The sequence below is a fragment of the Pelodiscus sinensis genome, chromosome 1 (assembly GCF_049634645.1).
Source record: "Pelodiscus sinensis isolate JC-2024 chromosome 1, ASM4963464v1, whole genome shotgun sequence".
Lineage (NCBI taxonomy): Eukaryota > Metazoa > Chordata > Testudines > Trionychidae > Pelodiscus > Pelodiscus sinensis.
The window spans coordinates 85,780,040-85,790,000 of NC_134711.1; positions in this window are offsets into that span (position 1 = coordinate 85,780,040).

Sequence of the window (9,961 nt, forward strand, 5' to 3'; positions counted from 1 at the left end):
CTTTATTTCATGATAAATACCCACTCCCACTCCCTAAAAAGCTCCCAGGGAGCTTGATTATCAACACAAGGTGGAAGCCAGGGCTCTGATGCAGCAAAGGGGTAAGGAGAGGAGGTAAGAAGAGAAACCCCAGCATTGTCAATCCCCCCCTCGCCCATCACAAATCAGACACTCTCTCAAAATCATGGAATTGACCCACAAATCATTAACCTCCCCCCCGATTAGGTTATGTTTTTAGGCTGCCTTTTGATTTTTAAATGTATTTGCGGCAGCGGGGGCGGGGAGGGGCAGTTACGCTGCTGCCAATTCTCCCAGATGTAAAGAAGATGATTCTGATCCCCACTAATGAAGCTGTTGCTGGCTGCCTGGTAGCACAGAGTTTTCAGCTGTCCTACAAACCTCAAATTCCAATGAATTAATTCTGTGCCCATCCCTGTTCACACGAGCCCATCCCCCACTCCAGTACTGTCTTACCCACCCCAAGCCTCTATTTCAATTCTCCGCCTGCTTTTGCTGCAGCCTGCAGCCCTGCTTGGCTGAATCTTTCCCCAGAGGCATGAAGACTCAAGGCTGGGCGTAGAGATTACATGCTAGCTGAAGCTCCCCACAGCATTGTGAGACTGGCTTCAGCAGGCGCCAGCATCATGTTTCTCGTGAGGAAATTGTGCGAGTTGGCACTACTGAAAACAAGGGTAACACAGAGTGAAAGGGAACCAAGGGAGGGTGGGATGGAAGAGGAAACCACAGCAGATTAAGAGAGAGGAAGAATTTTTTTTTTAACAAAGTGGGCAGAAAACAAGGGGGTGACATGATCTGGAAACTCTTCCCAGTAAACCAGCATGGGAGGAACAGCAGTGGATTGATGACTGACATTCAGGACTCACACACTAAGACTTGCATATACTTGTTGTGGCAGCATGTAGCATCCATGCAGCTGTATCTCCCAGTGAAAAGCAGGCTGGGTCCACACATGGTGTGCAGCTACATGCAGCAGGGCAAGGCTCTGGCAGAGAAGAGACAGTGGGAAAAGGTGCTGTCAGAGTCTTTCCACATTGCCTCACCCACCAGAACCTTCCTCTGCTGCTGGAGTCTTTCCTTGCAGTGGAAAAAGGATATCTGTGGCTATGTCTACACATACAGATGGGTATCAAGTATGTACACTACTGCCCTCCCCCCAGCACAGGTATAAATAGTTGTGTAGAGGGCGAGGCACTGCTTAAGCGAGTGAACACATACCTGTGCCCCACCTGATTCTCTACCTGCCATCCAGTGCCTTCCATGTCTACACTGTCGAGGCTACGTCTAGACTGGCATGATTTTCTGCAAATGCTTTTAACAGATAAGTTTTTCCGTTAAAAGCATTTGTGGAAAAGAGTGTCTAGATTGGCGTGGACGCTTTTGCGCAAAAGCACTTCTTGCGGAAAAGCGTCCGTGCCAATCTAGATGCGGTTTTGCGCAAGAAAGCCCCGATCACCATTTTCGCCATCGGGGCTTTTTTGCGCAAAACGGTTCTCAGTTGTCTACACTGGCCCTCTTGCTCAAAAGAATTTGCGCAAGAGGGCTTTTTCCCGAACGAGAGAGTTATTGTATTTGCAGAAGAACACTGACAATCTTACGTTAGATCGTCAGTGTTCTTGTGCAAATTCAAAGCGGCCACTGTAGACAGCTGGCAAGTTTTTCCGCAAAAGTGGCTGCTTTTGCAGAAAAACTTGCCAATCTAGATGCAGCCTTGATAGTGTAGTGTCATGGTGCTTCTCCATGCTCAAACTAGGCAGTTGCCACCTGCAAACTATTTTTCTGTGGTGATCCCTCTTCCCTGCTTGTGAATTTTGTTTTGCTACCTACTGTTCAGAGCATGTTGTTTGAATCTAGCATTGTTGATCAATCTAGAACACATTTAACCTTTAATCCACTTCTGTTGTGGGCGAAGGGGCCTTTATCTGACCACTTTATTTTCTTCAGGACAGTTTGAGCGGGTTCGGAAAAGGGAGAGGGAAAGGTAAGATTAATGGGCAACTGTATTGGTACTTTGCTCAAACTCAGGCAGCAATCCTAAATTAGATGATTTTGCAAAAATGATCAGTGGTGAAACTTATTGACAAATCAATGGTCATCGTTAGGGCTCATGGTCAATATCCAAGGGACTTAGACTGCTCATAGAGCTATTGTGTCAGGTGGTTTGCAGACATGGCTACATCACAACAGATTCAGAAGGGTTTCTCCAAAGCTGAAAGGGCTAGAAATATGAGGCTAGATCCTCAGTTAGCATAAATCAGAGTAGTTGCCTTGACTTCAGTTTGGTTACGCTAAAATATGTCAGCTTTGTCAAATGAAATGTTCAATCTGCAGTAATGGATGAGGGCTCCAGAAAAGTGCTCCATCAAGTATCCACTCAATCTAACCCACGTCTGGCAGAGAAAAGAGTGGTGTGTGAAGAGGGAGGTGTCAGAGGGAGAGGGGGAGGGACACAGTGGTTAAAGGAAACTAACCAACAACATAAAATGTAGTCACTAAGGTGGGCTGGGAAGATTGGCCTTGCTGTGTACCAAAACAGCCTGTGTTTGTGAGGGGAAAGAGGTGGAGGAGGTAGGAAAAGCAATGAGTGGGGGAAGGGTCCTTTTCTCTCTTCTGTCTGACGGCAAGCCAAGAGCTCAGAGCCAAAATACACATGTCGGATGGGACAGGTTGGGTTTTTGTAAGCCACTTCCTTCGTGACTGGCATGAGTGTTCCTGCTGTCTTCCAGGTGCTGCCAGACCAGACATTCATCTTGTTTCTTATTCCATGTAAACATGAACTCACCACCAGCCTTCACCTCCCTCCAAAGAGCCCATAGCCAGTTCAGAATTATCATGGGGAAAGGGCTCCAGCTGCTTCCTTGTACACATGCCTCACTCCCTTGCTGTCAGCTGTTTAGGACTTGGGGAGGGGAATCCCACTCAAGCCCCTGCCCAGCTCACAAGAGGCAATGGTGAATAGTACATGAACTCTAGTAGTTCAGGAATGTTCAAACAATACCATCAGAGGAGTAGCCGAGTTAGTCTGTAACTGGAAAAACTTAAAAAACAATGAATAGTCCTGCAGCACCTTAGAGACTAACAAAATATGTAGATGGTATCATGAGCTTTTGTGGGCACAACCCACTGTTTCTGAAGAATCCTAAAATCAGGATTAATTGTAACTTTAACTAGGAACCAGGACCTGTCATTTCTGTCTGGGATAGTCATATAGCAGACTCACAGCAACAGGTCTTTTATTTCAGTGTCTTTCCCTCACACTAAAGGCTTATCTGCACAGCTGCAGTGCCTATAGCGAAGATGCTCTATGCTAACACAAGAGCACTCTCACATCAGCATAATCAAACCACTGAAAGACGATCACTGGATCTCTGGCGACAGAGCCATGTAGATTAGTTTACTAGACATACCCAAATGAAACAGCGATTTAAATAATCGCCACTTCATTTAAATTAAAATGGCTGCCGCACTGTGCCGATCAGCTGTTTGACGGCACAGTGCTATAGTCTGAACGCTCCACAGTCGACAACAAAGGCATTTGTCGACCTCCCCGGTAAACCTCATACCACGAGGCATACCTGTGAGGTTGACAAATGCCTTTGATGTCGACCGCGGAGCGTCCAGACTACAGTGTTGTGCCGCCAAACCGATCGGCACAGCGCGGCAGCCATTTTAATTTAAATGAAGCAGCGATTATTTAAATTGCCACTTAATTTGGGTATGTCTAGTAAACTAATCTACATGGCTCTGGCGACAGAGCCATGTACCCTAGACATATCCTAGGGCTACGTCTAGACTGGCATGATTTTTCGGAAATGCTTTTAACGGAAAAGTTTTCCGTTAAAAGCATTTTCGGAACAGAACGTCTAGATTGGCACGGACGCTCTTCTGCAAAAGCACTTTTTTGCAATTGGGGCTCTATTGCGGAAAACAAATCTCAGCTGTCTACACTGGCTCTTTTGTGCAAAAGTTTTGCACAAAAGGGACTTTTGCCTGAATGGGAGCAGCATAGTATTTCCGCAAAAAGCACTGATTTCTTACAGTAGGAAGTCAGTGCTTTTGCGGAAATTCAAGCGGCCAGTGTAGACAGCTGGCAAGTTTTTCCAGAAAAGTGGCTGATTTCCCAGAAAAACTGGCCAGTCTAGACACAGCCTAGGAGTGCTTCCGCCGATATAGTGCTGTCCACAAGATCACTTATTTGGTATCACTTATGGGACCCAGTGAATGGTTCATTTACCTCCCTGAGACCATGTCTCCATTCGAGGGAAGATCGAAGCTCCACAGTCGATCTTCCAGAGTTTGATTTAGTGGGTCTAGTAAAGACCCACTAAATCAAACTCTATGGGTGCCCCTATCAGTGGCAGATACTCCTACTCCTGCGAGGAGTAAAGGAAACTATGGGATTTTTGCTCCCATCAGCCTCCTGATGTAGGGATGGCAGGGAAACTGAAAACAAGGTACATCGACTCCAGCTAAATAATTAACGTAGCTGGAGTTGCAGATCTTGATTCGACCTTCGTCTTTAGTGTAGTCCTGATCTGAGTGATATAAGTTATGCCAACTTAAGCTGTAGTGCAGACATACCCTTAGCTGAGCCCTTTAATATAGGGGTTTGAAGCTGGCTGAAATAGATCCCTTTTCTTAGCTACCTAGAAAACTAGATCTCATTTTGATTGCTCCAAGCTGCCAGCCTGTCTAGGGGCCTGTTGAATTTTCTTCTCTCCTCTCCTAAACCACATAAAGCCTCTTATCTCTGCTGGCATCAATGAGAACAGCCCCATATGGTGTTGCTGCATGTCTCAGGAAGAAAAGTAGCCAACAACCCCTATTAGGCAGTATAAGAGGAATGCTGGCTCAGCCCCCCGGCTTTCTCAGAGGCACCAACAATCACTGGGGGATTCAGGAATGAAGGTGTGCGCCCAACCAGGCAGTAAGGGATGGGAAATGGCATCAATCCCAAGGCGAGCAGGGGCATGTTTGTCAGGAGCAGTTTTAAGTCAATTTCATACCACAGGGTTGTATGTTCCAAGGAGGAGCTAGAAACATGACAAGGGCAATAACTCACATGTCAGGGTTTATTTGCAGTCAGGTGAGAAGGAGCTGAAATAGATCTCATAGCTATTGCTTTGTCTGAGAGTCACTCCCTTCTCTAATTTTTCTGTTACTTCTCTAAGCCTTTTATGTGTGTGTGTGTGTGTAGCTCCCGGTGGGTACAACACTAGCACAGCCTATTTACTGGGGCTGCCATCTCACCTTGCTGAGAGTACGCCTAATATAATATGGTGGTAAAGACACCAATGCTTGGACTTATTCCCAACTCTTTCTACAATGGTGGAACTGCAGCAATAAAGGTGGATTTTCACAAAAACCTCAATGCAGCAGTGGCAGATTAGCACAAGGGCCAATGAGGTCCATACCTGGGGCTCCACCCGATTTGGAGCCCCTGGAAAAATCTCCCACTGCCGAGGCCCCTGGACTGGAGGAGCTCTCGATCCCTGTTATGGCCCCAGGGCCACAGTGAGGGCACAGAGCTTCTTGGGGCTCAGTGCCTCAGCAGAAGGCGGAATGGGGGAGCTGAAAGGGGTGAACTAGGGGCAGGGCTGCTGGGGAAGGAGTGGAATGGGGTGGGGCCATGGTCGGGGTTGCAGATGGAAGGGGTGGGATAGGGGCAGGGTCACAGGTGGGAGGGGTGGGACAGACCCAAAGTTCTGGCACTGGGGCCCCTGACTTGCTCCAGTCCGGGGCCCTAGGAGACACTGGTCATATCTGGGGTGCTCATTGTGTGGAAGAGGGCAATGACAATTGGTAAAGGTTGCACTTTAATTAGTCAAATTATATCCAAGGTTCTCAGTGATGGACAGTTCAGCATGGTCACTTGCACCTCATCCTTTCATCCTTTGTCAGTTCTTAGGGACTCTCACTGCACGGAACCCAACTATGATGCTAGGAGAGTCTCAGGGCAGCTTCACTCACCCACTAGCATCCCTCTCCCTTCTGGGGCTTGAGGTGAGAGAAGATCTCGATCCCCAGCCATCAATGCCATCAAGTGCATTGGTTGGGTGGTCTCCTGATGTAGTTCCCAAGCCTCAGGTTTGAGTTTGCCCTTAGGGGATTAGACATGATACCCCTATCTGGTAAGGAGATGCGCTTAGGATGCCTATTATCATAGAATCACAGAACCATAGAGCTGGAAGAGATCTCAGAAGGTCATCAAGTCCAGCCCCCTGATCTAGGCAGGACCAATCCCAATTAAATCAACCTGGACAGGGCTTTGTCAAGCTGAGACTTAAACACCTCTAGGGATGGAGACTCCACTACTTCCCTAGGTAACCCATTCCAGTGCTTCACCACCCTCCTAGTGAAAGAGTTTTTCCTAATATCCAACCTGGACCTTTCCCACCACAACTTGAGACCATTGCTCCTTGTTCTGCCATCTGTCACCACTGAGAACAGCCTTTCTCTAGCCTCTTTGGAACCTTCCATCAGAAAGTTGAAGGCTGCTATCAAATCCCCCCTCACTCTTCGCTTCTCCAGACTAAACAGACCCAACTCCCTCAGCCTCTCCTCATAAGTCATATGCTCCAGCCCCCTAATCATTTTGGTTGCCCTCCACTGGACCCTCTGCAATGCGTCCACTTCCTTTTTGTAGTGGGGGGCCCAGAACTGGACATAATACTCCAGATGTGGCCTCATCAGAGCCAAATAGAGGGGAATAATGACATCTCTGGATCTGCTGGCAATGCTCCTCTTAATGCAACCTAATATGCCATTAGCCTTCTTGGCTACAAGGGCACACTGTTGACTCTTATCCAGCTTCTCATCCACTGTAACCCCCAGGTCCTTTTCTGCAGAACTACTACTTAGCTGGTTGGTCCCCAGCCTGTAACAATGCTTGGGATTCCTCTTTCCCAAGTGCAGGACTCTGCACTTATCCTTGTTGAACCTCATCAGATTTCTTGTGGGCCAATCCTCCAATTTGTCTAAGTCACTCTGGACCCTATATCTGCCCTCAAGCATATCTACCTCTCCCCCTAGCTTAGTGTCATCTGCAAACTTGCTGAGGGTGCAATCCATCCCCTCATCCAGGTCATTAATAAGGATATTGAACAAAACCGGTCCTAGAACTGAACCTTGGGGCACTCCACTAGAAACCGACCGCCATCCTGACATCGAGCTGTTGATCACGACCTGCTGGGCCCAGCCTTCTAGCCATCTTTCTATCCATCTTACCGTGCATTTATCCAATCCACATTCCCTTAACTTGCTGGCAAGAATATTGTGGGAGACCATATCAAAAGCCTTGCTAAAGTCAAGGTATATAACATCCACTGACTTTCCCATGTCCACAGAGCCAGTTACCTCTTCATAGAAGCTAATCAGATTGGTCAGGTACAACTTACCCTTTGTGAATCCATGCTGACTACTCATGATCAATTTCCTCTCTTCCAAGTGCCTCAAAATGGATTCCTTAAGGATCCCTTCCATGATATTTCCAGGAACCGAGGTAAGACTGACCGGCCTATAGTTCCCTGGATCGTCCTTCTTCCCTTTTTTGAAGATGGGCACTATATTTGCCTTTTTCCAATCATCCAGGATCTCTCCCAATCTCCACGACTTTTCAAAGATAATGGCCAAAGGCTCCTTAATGACATTTGCCAACTCCCTCTGTACCCTTCGATGCATTAAGTCCGGACCCATGGATTTGTGTTCGTTTAGCCTTTCTAAATAGTTCCTAACCTGTTCTTTACCCACCAAAGGCTGTCCATCTTCATCCCATCTTGCGTCACTTAGCGCATTAGTCCGGGAGCTGACCTTATCCGTGAGTACAGGAACAAAGAAAGCATTGAGTACTTCAGCTTTCCCCACATCATCTGTCACTAGGTTACCTCCTTCATCCCATAGGGGCCCCACACACTCTCTGATCACCTTCTTCTTGTTAACATGCCTGTAGAAACCTTTCTTGTTATCCTTCACATCCTTTGCCAGTCGCAATTCCAACTGTGCTTTCGCCTTCCTGATAACCCCCTGGCATTCTCGAGCTATACATTTATACCCCTCCCTGGTCATTTGTCCAAGTTTCCACATTTTGTAAGCTTCCTTTTTGTGCTTAAGTTCACCAAGGATTTCCCCTGTAAGCCCATCTGGTCTCCTACCATGTTTGCCTCTCTTGCTATGATTTCTTTCTGTGCCTTCAATAAGGCTTCTTTAAAATACTGACAGCTGTCCTGGACTCCTTTCCCCTTCATGTTAGCATCCCAGGGGATTCTGCCCATCAGGTCTCTGAGGGAGTCAAAATCTGCTTTTCTGAAGGCCAAAGTGTGTATTTTATTACTCTCTTTTCTTCCTTTGGTCAGGATCCTGAAATCTACCATCTCATGGTCACTGCTTCCCAGGTTGTCACCCACCTCTACTTCCCCTATTAGTTTCTCCCTGTTTGTGAGCAGAAGGTCAAGCTGCGCACGGTCCCTGGTCAGATCCTTCAGCACTTATACCAAGAAGTTATTCTCCAAAAACTTCCTGGATTGCCTGTGTACTGCCGTATTGGTCTCCCAACAGATGTCAGGGTGATTAAAGTCCCCCATGAGAACCAGGGCCTGCAATCTGGAAGCTTCTCTCAGTTGTCCAAAGAAAGCCTCATCTACCTCATCCACTTATTCGGTGGCCTGTAGTAGACACCAACCACAACATCACTGCTGTTGTTTGCACCTCTAAACTTAACCCACAGACTCTCAACAGGTTTTTCTCCCTTTATATACTGGAGTTCTGAGCAATCATAGTGCTCTCTTACATATAGTGCAACTCCTCCTCCTTTTCTCCCCTGCCTGTGCTTCCTGAACAGTCTATACCCTTCCATGACAGTGCTCCAGTCATGCAAGTCATCCCACTAAGTCTCTGTTATCCCAATTAAATTATATTTCTTGGACTAGGCCATGGCCTCCTGTTCTTCCTGTTTGTTGCCCAGGCTTCTCTCATTAGTGTACAAACACCTCAGATAACCAGCTGATTGCCCTATCTTTTCCATTCGAATCAGGGGTCCTCCTTTCTTGCTCGTTCCTCTCTGCATTTCTTCCCGGTATCTGACTTTCCCACTCCCCTCAGGGTTTTGGTCACCATCCCCCAATGAACCTAGTTTAAAGCCCTCCTCACTAGGTTTGCAAGCCTGCCTGCAAAGATGCTCCTTCCTTATGTTACATTTTGGGATCTGGAGTTGAAATCAGTGTCGGGCTTTGGACAAAGTTTGTGGCAGTGAAATGACTCTCACATAGGTCCAAACTGTGACCTCTGGGAGGAGAATTCCAGTGGTCTGGTTTCTCCAAACACAACCCTAGGTTTCATTGTGAGAAAGGTTAAAAAACCCCAGCCAGCCCTGGTCACTCTGGTGGTATGGTGAAAAATTCCTTCCCAGTCTCAAAGTGGCAATTAGTACAGCCTGACCAAGCAAACAAGATGGCGGGTGAGGGACTACTGGAAACCAACTTTCAGGAAGTGGCTCTGAGCACATGGATCTTATCATGGCTCCAAATTACAGGCCAAATCTTGTGAGACCTCAAGCCTACCATGGAAGTCCTCCGGGATCTGGTAATGTCACAGAACTGGGCCTGTCCCATCCTTTGCCACCTCACATCTTGGGAGTAACCAAAAAACTCTTTTCATTAGGCTTGCGGCCTTAACTCAGAACAGTGTCAGTGCTTTGAAAGGGTCTCAAAGATCCCAAGTGTCACCTATACAATTACTTGAACCCAGAGCCTCTAGGCTTCCAGAAAGTGTCAGCCATCCCTAAAGATCAACAGACTCCATCCTAAAGATTCAGAGGGTCCAGACATTGTTATGTACACAACTCAGATACCTCATTGGAGGGCACTTGACTCTAGACCATGTTCTCCTGTTGGACCAAAAAAGCCTGTGGATATTTTAAGCAGGTTGGACTGCCTATGCTTTCCCATGA